Raw genomic sequence first — 24,255 nt, 5'->3', positions numbered from 1 at the left:
GTGGGCCCAATCCTCTCCACAGACAGGATTGGTTTAATCCTCAGTATTTAAAATTGGAGGATTTCACACGGAAATCTTGATTTCCAGCTTTTCCTGAAGCAAGGATAAGAAGGAGGAGGAGGAGGAGTCTGGCATTTTTCTGTCACAGGAACTTGCTGGAAGTGCCTGGGGGCTGCTCTGCTGGGAAGGATGTGCACGCTCCATTTTGCCACAGTCCCCATAAAGCCCAACTGCCTCATTCACCTTCCTGGGCTGGCTCCTAAAAACCTTTAGGGTGCCATCTCTGCCTTCAAATATCAATGATAATAACAAAAACAGTAATAACATTATTAAAAATAATGAACGTATCAGTATGACCAGTTATTTTTTAATGTTTATTTATTTTTGAGAGAGGGAGAGTGCACACAAGCAGGGGAGGGGCAGAGAGAGAGAGAGAGAGAGAGGATCCCAAACAGGCTCCGAGCTGCCAGCACAGAGTCTGACACAGTCCTTGAACCCACGTACTGTGAGATCATGACCTGAGCTGAAACCAAGAGTCACACGCTCAATGGACTGAGCCACCCAGGCACGCCAGTAACGACCAGTTATTTAATGCCCACTGCAAACCAGACATTGGACTAGTGCTATTGCCCACAAATTTCCCTAATTCTCATGGAAACACTGGTGTTTACATTCCCATGTTAGAGAGACGGAAACCAAGGGACAAGGAAGAGTGTTAGACTCGCGCGTTCCTTTTCGTAAATGTGTTAGAGCGATGGCCGCCGTACGTTTTCCTAGCTATCTATTACCTATTTTGTATTTTTTTGTCGTTAGTCTCCTGAGAGAGTCACTACATTCCCTTTCAACACTAGCAACCATCTGGCTCTGTCGGTAGCACCAAAATTGCCACCCAACTGCTGTCCTGCCGACCTCCCCTCCGCTCCGATTCAAGATTCTGAGCAAGATCCGTCCAGCCTTCCGACCCGGCCCAGGAAATACTGGCATTTCTGTTTAGCTTACCCAGACTTGTTCTCTAAACTACAAATATTCACGGCTTTCCGTGGTTTGCTAATTCACGAACACCACGCTGTATTTCAGATGATCATGTGCATTTGTGCCAATAGGGGGGAAAAAGAGGTGTTTCTGTGCATGCCCGCTCATTAACAGTGGAAATCCATTTAAGCTGCTGTTTCTCTGACTATGAGGGGCGATCCCTAGGGAGGCCGGGGAGAGCGCCTCAGAGGGCAGCAGATAAGGTTTTCCTTTGACGATGAAAATAATCCTAGTCAATTATTTGGAGTCCCCACCCCTTCCCATAATAGAGACAGACCTCCGTGGGCTCTTCTACACGCCATCCTGGAGCGCCATGTACCCAGAGGCATGCATTTCCTCAATCTCTATGCTTTTCTTTCCAGGGAAAAAAGCAATGTAGGAGAAAATGAGCCTGTTTTCCCATCACATTAAATTAGTTTGGCCTGGGGCGCCCGGCTGGCGCAGTCAGAGTGTGCGATTCTTGATCTCAGGTTTGTGAGTTCAGGCCCCAAGTTGGGTGTCGGGATTGCTTAAAAATAAAAATATATGTATTAATTAATTCGGCCAGCCAATTAGTTTGATCACATATTCTGAGTTTAACTAAAATAATTACCCCAATGACACGTCTTTTGATATTCTATAAACTTCATAACGCCCTTTCCTTCCTTCCCTTTTTATTTGTGTCAGTCCCAGTGATTTTCTTTTTATCAGTTTTCATTCCTATCAAAGTTATCTACGATCATAAAGAGTCCAATACAAGACTTATCGTCATAAAAAACAGTGATTTCTCTCACTCCATTTCCTGATCAGTTTTAGATCTTATTTATCCACTTCCTACTATGGAAGATAAGGGTTCAGTTCTTTTCTCTGTTTCTCTCTCTCTCTCTCTCTCTCTCTCTCTCGCACATGCGCTTGCACGTGCTCGCGCGCGCGCGCGCGCGCACACACACACACTTTGCAATTTCCCCTCCTCCCCAAATAATTGCATCAATTTTGGTTAGATAAGTATTCCATGCTGAATTCATCAAGGTCCAGGAGATGGAAACCATGCCGCCATTTGTAGAGGGAAAGCATAATATAAGAATATAATATAAGGAAGTATAATATAGGAACTATTAACACAACATAAGGTTATCTTAGAGGAGAAAGAGAACTGTAAAGAAAGCCCTAGAGATGAGCAAGGCTACTGGAGGAAGGAACACCCCTCCCTGAGGCGGGGTTGGCAGGCCAAGGCTGAGAAGCCAACCACTGCGCTGCTGGCACGATTCACTGGGAATCCGCTCACCGGAGTGCGGTGGAAACCTGATGGGAGGCTCTTTGTGAGGTGCTGCTGAAACTTAATGGGGGTGAACGCCACCCTGGACGTCTCCCCCAACCCACCTGCTGCTGGGAACCAAACAGTGGGAGCAAGAAGAAGGAAAAGTGTTCATCTTTTATGATTGGGAACGTCTTACTGACAGCTGAGCCATGCAGCATATACTGCAATCCCCTTCCCCACTTGACTTATGGGTTCCTCTTGAATTAATAATTGACTTTGTTGGGGCGCCTGGGTGGCTCAGTCGGTTAAGCGTCTGACTTCAGCTCAGGTCACGATCTCACGGTCCGTGAGTTCGAGCCCCGCGTCGGGCTCTGGGCTGATGGCTCAGAGCCTGGAGCCTGCTTCCGATTCTGTGTCTCCCTCTCTCTCTGCCCCTCCCCCGTTCATGCTCTGCCTCTCTGTCTCAAAAATAAATAAACGTTAAAAAAAAAAATTTAAAAAAAAATTGACTTTGTTGTTTTTGCGTCCTTAATTATCATCAGTCCCCAAAACTCTCTCCCTAGTGATTTAAATCTCCCCTCCCACAGGGCAGCAAGAGTCTCAGTCCTAATTCTGGCAACCTTTGGCGCCAGGATCACAGTTAGGGGAGGGACACATGGCAGCAGAGAGCACTGTTGTGATTTGAGGACGTTTAGGCCTCTTCAGCAGGATTCCCCATAGTGGCCTTGGGGCCAGTTCATGGAGTCTTCTCTGCCAAAGGTAATCTCACAAATGCCGTGCCCTCTTCGTCGTTAACTCACTGCCCTCCTGGCTTCTTGGCATCCCATTTATCAATCAAAACACAACTATAAATATGGCCTGAACCGTGAGGCAACATGTTGTCTTAAAGACAAGGAGGGGAACGAATGTGACAGCATTCAGGCCCACACCATCCACCTCTAGCTTCTTGAAAAGGTCCCCAAACCTTTCTGAAATTTCCAAAACAGGCCTGTTCTTCGTACTAAACGTTCCGCTTCCTTAAGAACTATCATTCTAGATAAATCAACCAGGTCTTATTTAGTAGTATCGCTTTTCTCTTGTAAGTGCCAGTGTCATATCCGGAAAGTATTTCTCGTAACAAATGTATACAATTTCAACTCCTTCTCATGGAAACCACATATAATTTTAGCCAAACAAAAAACGCCTCTAGTTAGCCTGGCTCTCACCTTTACTTAGAATTTTATTTTTATAGTGACATGATTCCTGACTTTGGAACAACTGATTTAAAAACCAATCTTCCAAATTCAACACACTTGTGGCTCGGAAACTGCTCCTTTTCAAGGTCTGACCGTGAAATACTAATAATTGCTTTTATAGTGTTAATTAAAATGTATCATGTTAGCATCACAACATATACACAACACATAAATTTACGTATTAAGTCACCAATTTGTATTGTCTCTCAAACTGCTTTCATCACAAATATTTGTTTTGTGGCCATGCACACTTTTTAGTCCCTTGAAACCCAGGGCAAAGGCACAGGGTAGGGCATACGAAAGACTTTGGATTCAATGGAACTTTTAATCCTGTTGAATATTTAATCATTAAGATTATATTTCACACTTGTACTTGTTATATTATTACAATGTTACTGTTTTATAACGATAATTATTAATGTATGATATACCAGTATTGCATGTAGCTATTAATCATTGAGTCTGTTTTACAACATTTAGAACTCACTCTTCTGCTGTATGAAGCTTTGCCCCAAACCTTCACTCCCAGGCACAGACATTTCATGCCAGCCTTGTGCAGGACACTGAGTGGCCCTATCAGATGAAGTCCAAGTGTTTTAAAGTCCAAATATCTAGATAGGTTTCTTCCACAGATAGGTTTTTGCCATGGGTTTCGAAGGTCAAATAACTTTAGGATTCAAAGGAATGTGAAAGCCGTAAATATACGTTCAGATGAGCTGATCGTAAATGACTATACACAGAATGCTGTTCAAGCTTGAAATATTAAGGAAACTCATTGTTTCCTTAAAAAAAAGTTGGCTTTAGTTGTTGCTCCTTTACCTAATGAATCGATTTTCCAGAGAGACAAAAAATAGTTTTTCTTCAACTAGCACAGAAAGGGGAGGAGAAACAAATTTCAACAGGCCAATCTTCGCATAATGGCAAATCCAGAACTCCAGTCTCTGGTCAAAGGCTTATGTGCTTAGAGACTATTTTGAAACTGGATTCAAAGGATAAAATGTTAACTGAAGTACTTTAAGTGGGCAAAAAACAGAGTCAGACCTTACCCCAAATTAGATTCCAGAATGATCAAAATTTGCATGTGAAAGAAGGCAAATCTCTAAAAGTTTAAGAAGCAAGTGTATATAACATGTTTATGGATCCCTGGTGGGAGAGGCCTTCCTAAGCTAAACATGCCCCTAAAGCCAAAAAGCCTCAGGAATATGATGGATAGATGTGACCGCATGAAAGTCCAAAATCTTCCTGCTATGGACCAAATGTTTGCACCCCCACAAAAGTCATATGTCGAAGCCCTAACTCTCAGTGTGATGGCATCTGGAGATGGGGCTTTGGGGAGGTAGTCAGGGTTGAATGAGGTCATGAAGGTGAGTCCTCATGATACAATTAGAGCTTGCTTCCTCCCTGTCATGTGAGGACACAGCAAGAAGGTGGCTATTTGCAAGCCAGGAAGAAAGCTGTCACGGGAAATTGACCGTGCTGGCACCCTGATCTTGGACTTCTAACCTCCAAAACTCTCAGAAAATAAATTTCTGTTTTTTTAATGATTTTTTTTCAACGTTTATTTATTTTTGGGACAGAGAGAGACAGAGCATGAACGGGGGAGGGGCAGAGAGAGAGGGAGACACAGAATCGGAAACAGGCTCCAGGCTCTGAGCCATCAGCCCAGAGCCCGACGCGGGGCTCGAACTCCCGGACCGCGAGATCGTGACCTGGCTGAAGTCGGACGCTTAACCGACTGCGCCACCCAGGCGCCCCTGCCTTTAGAGCCTTACAACTGAGAAGTGTTGCTGTAGGGGAATATAGGCACACATGCTTTTGTAGGAACGTGTTGGGATGCCCTTTTAGGGGAGAAGTCATTTGGCAGTATGTATCAGATCTTTAACATGCATACCCTGACTTACCAATTTTCTTTTTCTTTGACTATATCCTAAAGCACTGGGTTTCCATCTGCATTGAGTGGTGTATCTCTTTCTTCACACCAAAAAGAGCAGTGAGAAGTAAGCCTGTGACTGCTGAAGCAGGGTTAGGGGCTGCAGCCCTGCTACTTGGCCTTTACCTCACCCCTGCAGGAGCCCCTCAGGCATTCCCATGGGCTCCATGGAACACACTTGGAGAACCACTGTCCTGGGGGAATAACTACACAAGCAACCCAAAGACCCCAACACACAAGGATGTTTATCACAGCATTGCTTATAATCGCAAAAAAAAATTAGAAACAACCTCCATGCCCCTCCAAAAAGTGGCTAACTTATTATAGTTTATTTATAAATAGTATACAAAACTATGTACCTATTTAAAATGATGACATATAAAGAAATAAAATATGTAAATAAATAAAATGATGACATATATCCATATTGAAATGTAAAGAGTTATGCAAATTATTGAGTGGGAAAATAATCTATAAATATCTCTGCATGGTAAGATTCATCTCTTATTTACACAGACATGTATAGGAAAGACATATAAAGGACATAAGAAGATGCTCAGCATCACTCATCGTCAGGAAAATACAAATCGAAACCACAATGAGATATCACCTCACAGCTGTCAGAATGGCTAAAATCAAAACCACAAGAAACAAGTGCCGGTGAGGATGTAGACCTAAAGGAACTCTCATGCACTGTTGGTGGGAATGCAAACTGGTATAGCCACTGTGGAAGACAGTATAAATGTTCCTTAGAAAGTTAAAAGTCAAGGGGCACCTGGGTGGCTCAGTTGGTTAAGCGTCCGACTTCAGCTCAGGTCATGATCTCACCGTTCTCGAGGTCGAGCCCCGCATCGGGCTCTGTGCTGATGGCTCAGAGCCTGGAGCCTGCTTCAGATTCTGTGTGTGTGTGTCTCTCTCTTACCTTCCCCTGCTCACATTTTGTCTCTCTCTCTCAAAATAAATATTTTTTAAAAAGTTAAAAATAGAATTACCATATGATCCAGTAATTCCACTACTGGGTATCTACCCAAACAATATAAAAGAACTAATTTGAAAAGATATATGCACCCTTATGTTTACATGATCTACAACAGCCAAATAACGGAAGCAGCCCAAGTGTCCATTTATCGATGGACAGATAAAGAAGATGTGGTATATATACACACACGCAATGGAATAATACCCAGCCATGGAAAATAATGAAATCTTGCCATCTGCAACGACATGGATGGATCTAGAGAGTTATAATGCTACGTGAAGTAAGTCAGCCAGAGAAAGACAAATACCACAGGATTTCACTTATGTGGAATTTAAGAAACAAAACAAATGAACAAAGAAAAAAGAAATAAAACAAATAGCCTCTTACCTATAGAGATATTGTGATGAGGAGTGAATAACACATATAATTGCTTAATCACTGCATTAAATACCTGAACCTAGTGCAACACTATGCATTAATTATACTGGAATTTAAAAAAAATTTTCAATACATTTTTTTAAAACATAGAAAATAATATAAAAACCCAGTGACCACAAAAAAAAAGAAGAAAAGAAAAGACGTATAAAGAGATATTAGATGAAAGCATTAACAGAGGCCAGTCTCTGTGTGGCGCAATTAGGATGAGTTTTTCTTCTTTATACCTTTACGTATTTTAAAAAATGAATACATATTACTTTTGTAATCAGAAAAAAATCTGGTTATACACTGAAACACAATGAGCAACAAATGAATGAATGGCTAGAAATGTGTATATGACAGAGAGAGAGAGAGAGAGAGAGAGAGAGAAGAGGGGAGGAAGAGAAAGTGGGGAGGGAGGGGTGGGGTGAGACATAGACAGATATTTTATGTGATGAGGTTTGAACAAAGCCATTAATGTTGGGTATCTCCTATTTGCCCCACTAACTCCACTTTATCCCTTTTTCCTTTCTACTCTGTGCCTGGGGAGGCTGACCGACGTGGATGCTATTGATGATCTCCTTGCACTTGGCTTCCACCTGGGTTTTCCAATGGAAGTGCACTGGCAGAGATGAGGGAGTGGGAGCGTGAGATCAAGGTATATGCCCCAAACTCTTTCCCCGTATCAATGCCCCGTATTAATGCCAGCTCCTGTTTGAATGCCCTGTCCATGCAGCCATCCCCTCCACGTCTCCCCCTCTACTCCCTTCAAGTGTGGCGGTGGTAAAGTTTCCTGCTTTGGTTAACCCCAGGGTACCGCATGATCCATTGGTTTCTGGGAATTCTACCCATAACTTTGTAAATTACTCAATTTGAGTGTGCTGCTTCCAGCTGGGATCCTGACGTGTGTGTGTGTGTGTGTGTGTGTGTGTGTGTGTGTGTAATAGTTTTCTTCCAAATATCCTATAGTCATATCTAAAAGTCCTATTTTGGGGGCGCCTGGGTGGCGCAGTCGGTTAAGCGTCCGACTTCAGCCAGGTCACGATCTCGCGGTCCGTGAGTTCGAGCCCCGCGTCAGGCTCTGGGCTGATGGCTCGGAGCCCGGAGCCTGTTTCCGATTCTGTGTCTCCCTCTCTCTCTGCCCCTCCCCGTTCATGCCCTGTCTCTTTCTGTCCCAAAAATAAATAAACATTGAAAAAAAAAAATTTAAAAAAATAAATAAATAAATAAAAGTCCTATTTTGTTCTACAAATATGCAGCCAATACATAACATACAGCTCAGTCCACAAATACAGACATTAAAAAAAAATATTTTCATCATTTCCTGTAGCTCAGTTTAATTTCTATTTTGCATCTCCATTCTACTGGGGTGGCAAAATTTAGGGTCACCCAGTTTGGGGCTTGCTCTTCCATCTACTCCCCCCAGTTTCATATCTAAGGAATGGGGAGCTTCCCTGGTGCGGAGGCACTGGTGGGTGACATGTCACGTGGCCACACAGGCAACTGCCGGGACACCCCATGCCCCACGCTATTCTCAGTGAGCAATTCAAGAGTTTTGGTGAGCCCTCCTACCTCCATGCTATCCACATACTTCTATGTTGATTTTGAGTTATTCTGGGGTATAGGAAACTCTGGGAGGCTGCCCAAGCCCCATCCGTCAGGTCCTGTGTTACAGTCACTTTTTCTCTAGTCCTACCACTTCCTCCGTGCTCTGCCAGCCAGGGGAGCATGACACAAGTCCCATGGCTGCTTTCACTCTGACACTCTACGGTGTCTCCCCAGGTCTCAGTCCGTGGTCTCTCTGAGACCCAGCAATGCCCACCCTTAAAGTGTTTCCCTTGCAGCGTTATTTCCCCTCCAGCCAGAGAAACTTCTAGTCTCCATCGTGGGGAAGTTTCTCATGATGTATTCTCCTAAATATTTGGTTTAAGAGTTGCTCATGCTATGTAGGTTCAACTGGAAGGCTAATTGGTAATAATTAGGACATTGGTACAAAACCTCATCACATCAAAGAAGTTGAGCTTTGCGACAGGTGAGTATCTAGAGGATGCTAGAGTCATTATATCCTCATTTTCTCTTTCACAAACTGTACACAATCATGTACATTTAAAACTCTGGGAAGAACAGGCTTAAAGCAGGCGGTACGTTTTATGAAAGGCGGTACAGTACTTTTTATGAAAGAATACTGTACCTTCCTTTTCTTTCAAAGGAGTTTAATGCAAGGTCTTCCAATTTGGGCATGTACAAAAAATTCACAACTTAGGACTTTTTAGAAGTCCCTTGCAGAGGCTAGGCCTGCAGATATAATTTTCGGCCACTAGATGTCTCTAAGTCTTAAAGTAGCACAATAATGAGGTTTGTGTCTATTTATATACGCACATCACCTACCCCCCAGTTAGAGTTTCATAATCCTCTTATGTAATGCTGGGTCGTCAGCTACAGTTGATTATCAGTTGGGAAATGGGCAGGGGGGGGAATCCCAAAGGCTCTATGCCCCCAAGACAGGGCCAGAGCTGTTGAGAGAGGGGTCTGTGCCTGTATGACCACACAGATCCCCAAGATTCTGAAATTTGCCCATGCATTGGGCAGTGAACGCATGAGCAGGGAAAGCAAAGAGCTGCCTGTGGTATGTGACCGGCTGGCTGGATTCACAGATTAACTCATCCTCTTTCTTGCAGTTTGGAACCAGCAGAGGAGCTAGTGGGCCGAGTAATATCTCAGCCCTGCATCTCTCCCCAGGCTGTAGCACCGCTTAAAACCCTCATGTCGGTCACACCTGCCCCCCAACCCCTGACCCACTAGGGAACCCCACAGCCAGCAAATGCCACAGGATTGTCCCCAGACAATGTCCCTCGCCCTGTCGTCAGGGCATCTCATCAGTCTGTTTTCTGTGGTGCTTTCCTGTACGTGTCTGTCTGCCAGCCTCGACAGGCGCTCCCAGAGGGCACGGACCACTCCTGTTTGTCTTTGCAGCCCCCCACCCCAGCCTCACATCCAGTACTTTCTGCAAAAGGTATACAGTGAATGTCTGTTGCAACCAATGCACGGTCACAGAGGGTGTGAGAAGGCTGGTGAAATTACTCACCACTGATGAGTTTTTGAATCTTAAAAAAAAAATCACCCAAAGCCTCTAAGGACAGAAATCACCTTTAATGAATGGCCCTCCCCTGGTTGTTTGGAGGCTGACTTAATGCGGGTCCTTAAACCTATCATTTCAGTGTGAAGGTTAAGTGTGTGAACCCTACGGTAGGACTGTCTGGCATAAACCTGAGCCTCCATAGTTGCCAGTTCTGTGGCCTTGTGGCAAGAGACACTGGCAATCTCCAGCTCGGTTGTGACTTTCATAAAATATGCATAATGACAGTGTATTTATTCATTTCATAGATTTGTTGTGAAGATGCCAGAAGTCAATTCTCATCCGTCGCTGACAGCAGTCACTCAATAGTGGTTAAAAGTTGGGGACCAAAGTGAGAATGCCTCCAGTTCAAACCTGTCTCTGTGTAACTTGGACACATTACATAAACTCTCCAGGCCTAAATTTCCTGTCTGTAAAGTGGGGCTAAAGCTACTTAGCTCAACAGGGGGGAGTTGGTACAGGGAGTAACTGACATAGGAAATTTACCAACACACATTAACTAATATCATCCTCGCACTTCAGCACTTACAACAGTAAGTAAACAGCCTGCGGACAGAGTGGTCAAGGGATCGCGTATCTGCCATTCACTACATTCACAATACTGTCAACTCCTAACTTTTCTTTAACTCCTCGCTTCTGTATAATTTTGTAGAGCCTGTTTATATTTATTATTTTACTTGGATCCTAAAACCCTTCCAGCTTATTTTAATCCAGAGGATGATGGTGATTAGTGAAACACATGGCTTCAGGCTCGTCACACCTCAGATGACAAGGAAAAGCCAAGAATGAAGAGAGTTGGGCAGAGGGAAGGGGGTGGGGAAGAGAGGTGAGGCGTTGGGAGCTTCCTCTTAGCCAGTGGGTCCTCCTCTGTTCCAGTTGCTGGGGTCGTTCAAAGCTCTTTTGAAAATGCAACAAAAGCTATGAATACTCACCCAGAAAACTATACGTGAACACAACACTTTCAAGCATTTGCACGGGGTCAGACTGAGATGTGTCGCAAGCGATAATTTCGCATCCCTTTCAAATTAATTTTTTAACAAATACTTGTTGAGTAGTTATTGCTGGCAGCAGAGAAAAACAAACTTTATATTCATAAAACTCATGTTCCTCTTTGTTTGAGATTAGAAGTTATCACATCCATGCAGTTTTCTGAACTTCTGGAACCTCTTTAAAAGTTAGTTAAATAAAGGACTAATTTCTGGTAGTCAGTACAACCCCATGGAAAATTCTATTGACTGTGAACAGCGAGCAGCTGCCCGCTGGCTGAGCACCATGCAAAAATGCTCAACAGAAAGACCTCCGGTGAGAGACGTTCTCTTTGTTTGTTTGAGGCTGACAGCAAGGGCAATTCAAGTGTTTCCACTAGGCCAAGTATTGCCTGTGAAAACCTTAATTAGAAGGTACCATCTTTCTGATTTATTCTCATGCTGTCTGGGGCACTTTATAGATAGATACCTCAGCACCTGATGGCCTACCCACCCTTTAATCCACACTTGGGTTCAATGCTCAGGTTAAGACCCCTGGGCCGGAAGGTTGGGTTTAAACACCAACGAGGTCGCGGGGAGCTCTTCCTATATGCAAATACCTCACTCATCACCTGAAGCTCATGGTGATGGGAAGACAGGCTGGGGAGGGGAGAGAACAATAGGAAAATCGCGACCCTGACTGCAAGCCAGGAACAGAGAACTCATTACGCCTCCATGGAGGCTTTGAGAAGGGGACTCATGTCAAGCGGGGCTGCCTCCGAGCTTCCACGCATGCTCTGATGTGCTGCCGTCCCCGGACGCAGGCCTGAGCCACTCTCCTCTGCCAGTCTGTGCACGTGTCTCTGCTTTAAATACTAGGTCAGGGCACAAGCTGTTCAGGGCCAAGGAGGATCGTGCTGGGAAAGCGGCGGGGCACACTTAGTCACGGCTCTACTGTGCGGGGTGTGGGGAGCTCCGGCACAGGAGGCAGCTGGTAGACCTCCGGCCCGGCTGGGGAGGATGGCCGAGGGGTGGGTTGGCTGAGGGCGCAGGGGGAGCTTTCGTGTCAGCTTTCAGAGCCAGGAATCCACGGGTCTAACATGATGAAGGTTTGGTTCATCCCCCAAACACAGGGTGGTGCTTGTCAGCAAGTTCACGCCACAGTGAACACTTTGTGTAGACCGTCAGGATCAACAGCCAGAGGGCCGGGGCCTCCTGGGCTGTCTGGCTTCGAGCGTCCAGGTGGTTTTGCTGATGCTGACCAACTCAGTGAGGGGGCTGGGCAGGAAAGACAGCCTCCAGGCTGCTCCCTGGCCGGTGGACAGCAATGATTTGTCAGTACTGGAATGGTGACGTGCCCCGGAGGAGAAGGCGACGCTCAGTAAGGCAGTGGCCCTCCAAGGCGGGGGGGCCTTCCCAGCAGTGGTAGTTGCATCAGCCGGGAACTTGTATTCTCAGGCCCACTGAGTCAGAAGCCCTGGGGTCGCGGTGTGGTATACTAACCCTCCCAGGGAATTCTGATGCATGCTCGAGATGGGACCCACGGTCATGTCTCAGCGGGCCTTCTCCCTGTGCCCGGGGGCTCCCGGGGCAGGCAAGGATCCAGCTGTGCAGTTGCAGATTTCCCCCCGGCTCCATCCACCCTAGGTTTCACTCTTGGGGATCAGTGTCTGTTAATCTTGCACTGTCCACCACAGCCACAGGTGGCAGGACCCAGAAGTGCAGGTGGGAAGGCTGTGTGCCTGAGCAGGTGCACGCTGGCCCCGGCTCCTGGAAGGAGCTGAGGAGGCTGCGTGACCCTACTCACCCAGGTCCTTGGCAGAAGACGTGGCCGAGGGGCTTCTGAGCGGGAGGGCAGGGTTACAAGTGCTGGGAGATAAGCCTGCTTCCCTCACCCTTTCTGGTGGCCCAACTACTCCAAGGTTAAAGGGACAGGGAAGGCGGCCTGACATTTCTGTGACTTCCCGGTGGCTGAGACAGGACTAATGTTCACTGTTAAAGACCCCAGGCTTTTCCAAGACATGGAGGCACCCTGGGCTTCCGCCTATGAGCCAGGGGAATGGTGCTGGGGGCAAAGCAGACTTTCTTAGCTCCTGTCTATACGGCGCAGGCTGCAGACACACTCTCTGGGACTCAGCCCTCAGGAGCCCAGAGCCCGCAGAGAGACAGGAGGAGCACGGAGGGAGCACCCACACTTCCTCCAGAGAGAGCCCACCTCATCCTTCTGAGGGCCGGGCGTGCACTCATGATGCTAAAACAGAGAAATCAAGTGAGAGCAGAATGCAGATTCTCTGAGCAGTCTGTCTTAATCTTGACCCTCTATTTACTGGAACAGATTCCTCAGCGCAAAAAAATTCGACAGAGCATTTCCATTGGGAGAGTCCAAAATCAAAACACAACCAAAGAAGCAATTCCCAACATAAAGTTCTACACCTCACCAGTGTTTCACTCGTAATTACCCATTTGGCCAGAGGGCAACACGATCTTTGCAGAGTGGAATGGTAGAACACACAGACCCCGGAGTCAGACTATCTGGGTTTAAAGCCCAGTTCTGCCGTTTACCAGCTGTGTGACGTTAGGCAGTTTACTTAACCTTTCTGTTCTCGGTTTCGCCCTCTGTAAAATAAGGTCATTAATAACAGCTACCTATAGGGGCATTCTAAAAATGAAATGAGTTAATATACATAAAATGTTTAGAAGAGAAGTTGGTGCATAGCTATGTGTGTGTTATAGGAGCGTTAAATAGATTATGAGTGTTAAATTTCTTTTTTTTTAACATTTATTTATTTTTGAGAGAGAGAGAGAGAGCACATGGGGGAGGTGCAGAGAGAGGGGGACAGAGGATCCGAAGCCGCCTCTGAGCTGTCAGCACGGAGCCCGATGCAGGGCTCCAACCGACAACCCATGAGATCATGACCTGAGCCAAAGTCAGACCCTTAACCGACTGAGCCACCCAGGCGCCCCTTAAATTAGATTTCAAAGGAAGTTGTGGCCTTCTAATGTGTCCACAGGCTAGGCTGAACCATATTTCCCAGAATTTCCTTTGCTGTACATTTTGACCACAAGAGAGATTCTTAAGCCAAGACTTGGGGGGGTGGGGGGGGGGGAGTGAATCGGCAACCAATTTGCAGTTCAAGTTATCTGCTGGCTCTGCACCTGCCCCACTTCCCCTGCATCCTCCTTCAGCTGCTCTGACCCCCGGGCCAGCTGTGTATTCGGCCCCTCGACCACAGGCAACCTGCACACCGCACCACCAAGGGCAGAGGTTCCGCTCTGTCCCTGGCGGGGGGTGGGGGGAAGCCCGGCTTGTGCCGTGGTTCCACCGTGTCCTCGCTCTTCCTGACGGCCTGCCCTCTGGACTTCCGGTTCATCGATGAGAGTTCCAAGGTGACCACAGAAAACAGAGTCGAAAGAAATTTTTTTCAATGAACAGAAAATAATTTTCTCAAGCTGAAGAAGGTAATGGCCTCACTGTGAAATATTTACAATGTGCAAAGAACATTGCCCTTTCTAACTGATAAGCCCCCAGAAAGGGGGGAAAGTGGGGGGAAGGGACAACTCAGAAAAGAGCAGATCTCAAAAGCAACAAACTTCCAAAAGGATACACACGCTCGCCAGAGAAACCGCACATTGAACTGACTTTATATCTAGCAGCCTGGAAAAAATTTAGACCCCCAGCAGATGCCTGAAACTGTGTAAAGTGTCGAACCCTATCTACACCATGTTTTTACCTATACACTCATACCTATGATACTGCTTGATTTCTAAATTAGGCACAGTAAGAGATCGACAATAAACAGCAGTTAACTAACAATAAAATGGAGCAATGGTAACAATATGCTGTCAGAGAAGTTAGGTGAATGTGGTCTCTCAAAACGCCTTATTGTTCTGTACTCACCCGTCTTGTGATGATGGGAGATGATAAAATACCGGCGTGATGAGACGAAGTGGCGTGAGTGACACACGCGCAGTGACGTAGCGTTAGTCCACCGCTGACCTTCTGACCTTCCAGCAGCAGAAGTGTCATCTGCCTTCAGAGGGCGGTTGATCTCGGGTAACAGAAACCACGGGCAGCGGAACTGCGGATGGGGTGGCGGGGGGGCGGGCGACTGCAGTTGGAACGGGTTTGTTGGCGGTGATGAAGAGCCACGGGCAGTCTCCTGCATTGTTGCTGGAGCTGCAAATGGTTATGGACGTTTGAGAAAGCTGTGTGACAACATCTATTACAATGAAAGACTTGAAGTTTCGACTCAGCAATTCCACTCCTGGGAATCTACCCCCAGAGAAGCGAACACACCCAAGGCTGATGTACAAGGATGTTAATGGCCGCATAATTTGTAATGGCAGAAACGGGGGGGGGGGGGGGGGGTGGAGGGGGGAGGCAGGGTCACTGACCGGGCGTTTGGTTCATTGGCCTGTTAGACAGAACCATACTTAATCATCGCAGGCTGGTGAGGCTTTGACCCTATCCTGATGGCTGCTGGGAGAGGAGACCCACCACCTTCCTGGGCAGCCCATCCCGTACCTCACAGCCTCCACTTGGACACCGGCTTTTATCGAGACGTCGGCACCGGGAATGTGAGCTGGTTGCCTTTGCTTCTCTTCCCAGGCAAAGGTTTATTTTTAAATAAATCGTTCCTTTCAGAACAAGGCTTGGATCTCACTGTTTAGTTATTTTATTCCAGAGTGGATACGGTCGTTTACCTTAACTCACCGCAGGACTGTGGGTGCTGGGCACAGAGACTGTGGCCGGGCCTTACTCAGCCACTGGTGCTCCCTCCTCCTGGAGAATTGTCAGAGCTATGTCACGGTGCCCACCGACCGCACAGACCCTCTGCTTCGTACGAAGACTGAGAAGCAAATAAAAATCCTTCTGCGAACCAGCCTGTAGTCGCCGGATCTCACCAGACTCATCACTCTATCGCACAAGTCGAAAGAAAGCACTTCTAGTTCAACTCACTTGTCAGGGAGGGAGATGTTTATTTCATCCCAAAATGAAACCCATGGTTCTGCTAAGAACCAACTCTGCTTTGTGAATGTTTCCAGCATCCCTGAGCTTCTTTTTACTTGGTATTAGACAGCCTGTCTCTCCGCTCCTCCTTGGGGAGACCTTCTGGGATCCAGTCCCAAGTGTTCAAGATGCGGGCATGTGCGGTTCTAATGCAGTGACAGAATCACAGAGTCACTTCCTCTTCCTAGGGTCTCCCGGCCCAGAGGATAGGGAAGGGCTAGCCGGAGCCTACTGTGGCTTCTTAGGCCAGGAAAACGTATTCTCTGTGCACTGCCTCCTCCCCTCCGCTGCCCCTCTCCCCCTGCACCCAGACTACTGGTCCAAACTGTCTAGGCATTGCCCACTGATGAAGCTATTTCCTGGGGCGCCTCGGTGCCTCAGTCGGTTAAGCGTCCGACTCCGGCTCAGGTCATGATCTCGAGGTTTGTGGGCTCAAGCCCTGCATCAGTCTGAGCTGTCAGCGCAGAGCCTGCTTCCGATTCTTTCTTTCTCTGCCCCTCCCCACTTGCACTCTCTCTCAAAATAAATAAATAAACCCTAAAAAAAAAAAAAAAAGAAAGCAAGCTACTTTCCTAAGATTACTCTACAGGAAGAGAAGCTCGTGGAAGGAGGGGTCTCTTCATGGGAACACAGACCAAATGTGCCTGGGCCCGGGCATGCCTTTCTATGGCTGATGGAAGAATCTGGACCCCCGAGATCTCTCTTCTCCGGTTATCTGTTGTTGTCTGCAAGCTGCCCCTCCCTCTGATGAAGCATATGCCTTAATCAAGCCACGTTAATTGCCACGTCAGACAGCGGTCCTGTTAGCACAGCAAGGCTTCCTGGGGCAATAGAGCGATGCCGATGGCACCTGGTCCCTCAGCAGACAACCCTCCCTCATATACACCTGCTACCCATGGAACGTCTGGAGGCAGAGCTTATGACCCCCGGTTTATAGAAGGGCAACCTGAGGTCCGGAAAGGTTAAATGACTTATCCCAGGTCACCTGGCTCTTAAGTGACAAGACTGGGCCTGAAATCCAAAGTTATCTGACTGTAAAGCCTTATTGCTTTCCTTCCTTCCACTGCGCTGCTTTACTGAACAAGTGTGACTGGAGAACGGCTTTTAAGGACTCAAGGGCTTTGAGGGGCAGGGAGAACCGAAATGTATTTCTTCTCAGAAGTCGGGGAGGAATATGTCCTCTGGAACTAGAAAATGAAAGTGTGAGTGAGCAAATGAGTGTATTCCCTTTATTACATATAGAACCGTCCTCCACAGCTTTCCTCTCTCCTCTCCTGTGACCCAGTTCAACCATCCTCCGGGGGGGGGGGGTCAGCCTCCCCCTTTCTTGGGCAATATGACGGGGGAGCCCCGAGGAGGGGTGAGAAGCCCACACACCGAGCCCCAAGACAGGTCACTGGGACTCTCAGGGCTTCAGGCGCCTCGTCTCTAAGGTGGAGAGAGGGCCACACCTCCAGAGGAGCGGTGGGGTTCAGATGAGCTGAAGTGTCAGAGGACAGCTTGATAAGCATGAGGCATGGCCTCCGGAGGACTTTGGGAATGATTACGGTTCCTGATTCTACACCTCCTCACAGTTAGAGACCCTGCGGTGCAATAGGGACGGTGCTCAGGAGGGCCAGACCCACTTCCTGCCTCCCAAGTGTAAAAACACCCCACCCCCCCACCCCGGGCCCGCCGCCCAGTGTGACCACGTGTACCTTCCACCCTTCCCATTCTGACTCTGCTCAGTTACCCCTAGCCGATAGGAGTTTCACAGATGACTCAGAAGTGCAGAAATGCAAGTTTATTTTTCTGAACGTAACTTTGTGCGTGCCCTTATTTCTGGGCTAAGTGACCAATTCATCGTCACCTTAATGACTTTCTCCTTTCCCATCAGCCGGTAAGACATCCATCTCCCTTCTCAGAAATGGGGAAACTGCTCTTCATCAATCCCCGCCCCCCCCCCCCCCCACCCGGGTTCCTGACTCTATGGTTTGTAGCAGAGGGTGGCATACTTTTTCTAAGGGCCGGATGTGAAACACTGGTTTTGTGAAACACTCCCTCTCTGTGGCAACTACTCAGCCCTGCCATTGTGGCAGGACAGCAGTCCCTGCAATGTGTAAATGAACAGGAACGGCTGTGTTCCAAGAAATATTTACAAAAGCAGGACACAGACCCTTGTTTGCCGCACCTTGGTTTTATCCTGAACCCTAGGATCTCAGTCTGGGAAACTGCAGCTTCTCCTACTTAGAGCCAAGCTTTGGAAATCTGGAAATCGAGGACCCTTTTCTCCCTCAAGCCCTGGTCCTTGCACTCTGAAGCCAAGGCTTTTAAGGTTATGGCTTCTCTACTGGGATTTAAGAATGCCTCCTTAAAAATCAGAGGATAAGAATCTGACGCCGTGATCTTTAAGTGTCTACCCTGTCTCCTCTGAAATCTGAGTGGTGGCAGGAGGTTCCCTGCCAGAAATGCCAGAAAATAACAATTCCTGGTCTCTCAAATCTTAGCCCACTACAGCCGTGGTTCTCAAAGTGTGGACCCCGGACCAGCAGCAGCATCCCCTGGGGGCTTGGGAGAAATGCCAATTATTTCACCCCAAACACACACCTACCGGTCAGAAACCGTGTGGGGCTGCTGACCCATGTTTTGTCACTCCCTCCAGGTAATCCCGAGGCAGCCTAAGGTTTAGAACCCTGCACCACAGCTCTGCGTCCCACACTGTGTTTTTTTCTTGCCTTTATAAATTCGTTCATGCTATTTCCTCCTCTCAGATGCTCCTTATGGGTCTCTGTCACCGTCCTTGAAACCATTCTACCTCTACACCTCATCTAAATATTGTGTAGTGCCTGTGACCTGTCCCAAAGTGTCTTCCTTGTTATTTACTTCTTTCCCCATTAACTTTTTGTGTGTTAATGCTTTGCCTCTGCAATGGACCCAGAAGCATCTCACAAATAAGAATCATATCGTAAACATCTTTGCAGCTCCCACGACACCTAGCAAACTTTCTGTCTCTGGTCAGTTTCCTAGAAGGTATTTTGAAGAAGGACCTCAGAGTCCGTGATTTTTTTGAGGCGGTGCCCGAAGGGAAGGAAGGACCCAGAAGGAAAAAAGGCTAAGCAAGGATATGGCTCAGGTCGATGCTAGCCATGACTGCGAGGGGCTTAAAGCACACCCCATTTGAGTCAAGGGGTTGGCATCTTGTACTCCCGACCATCAGCCATGGATGGGCCAGCCTGAGGGGTGCCCCTTCCTGGGTGAGGAGGTGCCTGTTGGCCAGGGACGCTACTCCAGAGAGGGTAACAACTGAGAGCCACCTGCAACCACCAAGCATACAGCAGCTGTGGGATGAGCACCCTGACCCAGGCAGGGGACCGGGGCAGGACTGTAACACTAGCTCCATTTTAGGCGAAACAAATGTTCAATAAAGGTTTGTGACGGACTGACTCCTTCTACTGTTCCCATCTATAAAAGAGAGAATACTGTAAAAGATAACCACCGTGCGAATTCTCTCTCGGGTCCTCATAAAGCATTTTACAGACATGCGTTGTTAAACCAGATTCACTTTGTAAACTGAAACAGGAGTGGCCCAGAGAGTCCGGGCCTCCTACATATGGCAGCGAGCGTGGCCATGGGGGTGCAGAAGAGAAAACGGACCATCTGGAATCACTGAGAAACAGGAGGAAAAGTTACAGCCCAAGTACCACAACCCTTCTTGAATAAGTACCATTTTTGTGTTTCGTCTGGAGGATGAGTCATTTCCCACTTTCTTCCCCTCAGCCTCCCCAAAGTCCAAGCTAACCAAAAAGGATCTCCAGATGGCTCACCCACGATCAGGTCTCCTTTGATTGTTCCGGGAGGTTTAATTTGTCACCACCAGGAGTACGAAGACCAAATCAAGAGGCAATATGGCGGGAGAAGAGAGAGGGAGGGAGATCGCGGCCTGCCTGTGAGAGGACTGCGGAAGGGCGTGTGGATTATACAGATGGCGTGCCATTCAGGAGCCCTTCTGAGAAATGCCAACGTAGGTTGGCCCAGGTGTATTACAAGTTCAGCTCGATGACTCACAGTCCTGGCCGCACGCTAGAACCACCTGCGGAGCCTTAAAACCCACGGATGCCCAGGCCCTGCCTGAGATACTGATGCAAGCGGTGCATTGGAGCCTGATTTCCACATTCCTTTTTTTTTTTTTTTTTAAGCTCCCTGGAGGGGTTCAATGCGCACTTAGTGGTGAAGAGCACTGTTGTAGCATCTGCTCTTCATCTGAGCTGCAGTCAAGATTTATTGCTTTTCCCCCAAGTATTTCTTATCTATCTGCCCAGTCCCGCATTTCACGCTACAGAGAAACCAAAGAAATGTGCAACTGGAAGGAACGACGGGTCTGGGGAGTCAGATGGTACGGGTCCAATTCTGCCACTCCCAGCCGCGTGACTTTGGGGAAGTCACTGGAGTCCTTTGGCGCTCGGTTTCCTCACCTCTTAGGGGTTGGGGCGAAGGCCCAGAGATACAAAAATGAGAAAGCCTGGGGTTTACTCCTTCCTCAGCTCTTAACCATCTCAGAGTGCACATCAAGAACAATGGACTGTTTCTAGAATTTACCATCTTACACTGCACAGGATCTTCCTCCCCGTTGGAGCAATGACGTGGGTTTCTTCGGCTTCTCCCGACACTCCGGTGATTTACCAGAGTCTGCTCCCCATAACTCCATGGCTCTGATTCTTCCCCCTCTGCCTCTTTGCTCATGTTATTATCCCCTCCTCATGTAACCTCCACCTCCCCAACCACCATCCATCCCTTAAAATCTCAAGGCAAGTCCCTCCTCCCCTAAACCACTGATCACATTTGTTTCTCCCTCATCTTAGCAGCTCATTGTCTCCTCACCGCCACATACATTGTGTCCCCCTCTACACTGCCTCCTTAAGGGTCATAAGGACACCCTTATGACCTTCTATTACCCTTCCCACCCTTCTATTACACTCTACCAATTAGGGAGCACCTACGATGTGCTGGGCACTGGCTAGGTGCTTCACTTCTATCATTTCGAATCCTCAAAGCAACCTGTAACATAGGCTCTCCGTATCACACACATGCAGAAACTGAGGCTCCAAAAGATCACATGAACTCATCTGAGAAGGCCCTGGTGTGGGAGTCAGCGCTCCACCCCAGATCTGTCTGGCTCCCGAGTGCGTGCTGTTCCCACCACTCGACGCTGCCTGGGCAGTGGAACGTTTGTCCGATGACGGATTGAAGTATCTGCGAGTCAGGAGAAGTAACATATGCCTAAGTGACAACTTGAGGAAAAAGCAGGGAGATCGCTTTGGTTTTTTTCTCTAAACAGCAAACTGACACATCTACCCAACCCCAGCCTGACCATCTGCTCGATGTATTGGCCAATAAGTTTGACAGATTATGTCCAAGCTGACATAGCCACTAAGCTGACACAGAAATTACAGATTCCTTGCGGGGGTGGCATTATGAAGCAGAAAGAGAACAGCACTAAAGTGAAGGGCCCTGGGTTCTAATCCCATCCACCTTTGCTGTTAGCCTGCTGTGTGACCTTGGATCAGTCACGCGACTTCTCTGGGCGTCCATTTTTCTGAGGGGACACTACATTAGCAGTTTCAGACTCGGTTTTGAGAGGCAGAACCTTTGCAGTTGGAGCCGTTTGGGTTGAAGGATGGGAAGACAAGGGAACCCATATCCGCAGGGACCCCCACTCATCCTGCCAGGAAATCCCAGAGGTGACTCCAGGGACCTGTTTGAAATCCACTGGGCTAAAAGTTCCCCAAGACCCCTACCAGAACGTCCTGTTGATCCCCTCTCTCACTTGCTCTGGACAACCCCTTCAAGCAGTATTTTCTGCACTTAGGTGCTTACTGAATACTTCCAGTTGACAAGTGGGAACTGTCCCTGGATAATGTCCACCAGGCACCGCTGCTTCCTCCTCCTAGCCTTCTGCCTGCACCCTGTCATCGATTAGTTCGACTTGGCAACTTTGCCTTTATTTCCAATCCTCTCTGCCAAGTTCTGCTTCCATCCTAGGATGAGCTGGCCTTGAGGGCAGTGATGCATATGGCCACCGGGGATTCTAAAAGAGGGGACTTCCCAAAGCATGCATTTCCGTGATTTGCATGACCCTTCTCTACCAGCAGCCCTTGGGCCACCTCCCTCGGCCCTGAACGGGAAGAGTAATATTTACTCCCACCAGTGAAGCTGCAGACCCCATTAAAGGAGGAAGAGACGGGGCGGGGTGGGGGGGGGTCCTAATCGATGATTCCTTTATTAAACTTTTATACCTTGCAAGCTGTTACAGGGCCTAAATCAAAACCAGGAGGGAACGGCTACAGGGAGAAATAAAGGGTTGTCTCCAACTCTTCTGTGTCAGGGTGAGCCTCCTCAGAAGCAGACACCAAAATGGGATCAGATGCACCAGCAGTATGTTACGGGAACCGCTTCTAAAGGATAAAGGGGAGAAATCAGGAGTAAGCAGGGGGAGGTTTCAGACCACAGTGCAGGTCTGACATCTGAGACAGGAGAGCGAGAGGGAGGGATACGAGACACAATAACCTCAGACTGCAGTGCAGCTCTGAGAAAGTCTTGGCCAGGCAGTGAGGAGCTCCCGAGCTCACCGGGCAGGTACTGCCCAACTCCAGAATCTCTGTCATGCTCAGTCACTGGCTGGGAGCAGCCCCGTCCAAGTGTGGTCTCGGCACGAATGCCATGCGGGAGACACAGGTGGACAGCTGGAGGCTGTCCCACCTAAGCACCCCCACGGGTTCTCCCAGCAGGACAGAGGGGAACACAGTCGGCTGCCACACACTCACTCTTGGTTCAACTGATTTCACCCAAGTGACTCCCCCCCCCCCCCCCCCCCAAATTACAGCACCCTTGTCACGGGTGATACAGATTCTGTTGGAAGGTAGCCCATTCACTGGCTCTGGGCACAGAGATGATTAGGGTGGCAACATTTGAGGACCCGGAAGTGCCTGATTCTCTCAAAACATCCCTACATTCACCAGACTTGCTCTCGGACACGTAAGCCATCATGTTGGGTGAAGGTCCTTTTGAGACGCAGATGTAATGATAGCGTCTCCCGCACTGAAGAGCACATTTCTGCTTAAATCCACTGAAATTTGATTGCACCAGGACAGCAGCTCTGCAAGAAAGCCTAGGAAGGTATCACTTCTCCCTCTCATAGATGGGAAAATTGGCCCAAAGTCACAGAGTTAGTAAACGACAGAAGGCTGGCCAGCAAAGTCCTGGCCCCCTTAATTCACTCAACAAACTGTTTACTGAGCACCTATTATGTTTCGAGCACTAAGAATACAGCTGTGTCTTGTTGACAGACACGATCTCTGCCCTAGGGGAGAGATCTTTTGGGAGAGAGAGGCAATAAACATACACACTGATTAATTTCTGATTAATTTCAGATAGGTAAGTGCTACAAAGCAAATAGAGAAACAGGACTAAAAGGGACTGAGAGAGGTGAGAAGTACCCCAGCAAGAGGCCTTGGGGGAGGCTTCTCTGAGAGGAGAGAACGGTCATGGAGAGGACCACACCCTGTGGGAGGAACAGGCTGACCTGGGGGTGGTAAAGGGGGAGTGTGGAGACCGAGGGAACAGGGGCAGGAGATGGGCCCAGAGAACTGGCAGGGGCAATGTAGGTCCCGGTGAGTTTGATTTTTATTCTAATTTCAGTGGAAGCCAATCTATGAGAGATGGTAAAACAAAGGGCAAATACTGTTAGCTGTCATATTTTCAGTAAGTTCCTGCCCTGGGGGTGGCGATCCATCATCTAGAGTGCCTCCAGGTTCAAAGACAATCACTAACCTGTTGTTAGCACACAAATCACTTCACCCAGGGGATTTGTTCCTGGGGAGAAGGGAGGAAAGGAAAAGCAATACCACCGTCCTTCCTCACTCTCCACCCCTACCCTGCAGAGCACTTAGGCTCTCTCTTGAAATCATGCTTCTTAACCTTGACTCTCATGGGAATCATTTGGAGAGTTTAAAAAGTGTGTGTGTGTGTGTGTGTGTGTGTGTGTGTGTGTGTGTGTGTTTAATTAAGCCTGCTCTCAGCAATTCTGATTCAACTGGTTTAGGTTGAGAGACTGAATATACAAATGGACAACAGCCAGACTTTATATGACAATAGAATTCTGACCCGCTATCTGCAGCAACCAGCCCAGGAAACCAACACAGCCTTTGTAGCAACTGGCCCCAAACACTCAGTACTTAATATCTGCCAGCTTTCCTAATTTTGGCCCCTGCTTCCAACTGAAAATCAGCCAGGGAAAGTCAAATATGGACCCCTAACCAATCACATTGCATGCCCCAC

The 24,255-nt window shown here is 47.9% G+C and overlaps 2 long non-coding RNA genes across 2 annotated transcripts in view; one reads left to right on the top strand and one right to left on the bottom strand.

Moving 5' to 3' along the window:
• LOC147571947 (uncharacterized) overlaps positions 1-15,023 on the bottom strand; it is a 77,821-nt gene extending 62,798 nt beyond the window's left edge. The window contains exon 1 of the long non-coding RNA XR_015246535.1: positions 14,830-15,023. This is a non-coding gene — a long non-coding RNA (uncharacterized LOC147571947). The remainder of the gene's footprint in view (positions 1-14,829) is intronic.
• Positions 15,024-15,058: 35 nt separating this feature from the next.
• Positions 15,059-15,589, top strand: LOC147571946 (uncharacterized). The gene is made up of 2 exons (XR_015246536.1): positions 15,059-15,268; positions 15,354-15,589. It is a non-coding gene; the product is annotated as an uncharacterized LOC147571946 (long non-coding RNA).
• The last annotated feature ends 8,666 nt before the right edge of the window (positions 15,590-24,255 follow it).

This window comes from Puma concolor, chromosome F2, assembly GCF_028749965.1.
Source record: "Puma concolor isolate L17-30 chromosome F2, mPumCon1.1.hap2, whole genome shotgun sequence".
Lineage (NCBI taxonomy): Eukaryota > Metazoa > Chordata > Mammalia > Carnivora > Felidae > Puma > Puma concolor.
Note: the sequence above shows the minus strand (reverse complement) of the source record. Positions and strands in the feature narration are given on the sequence as shown.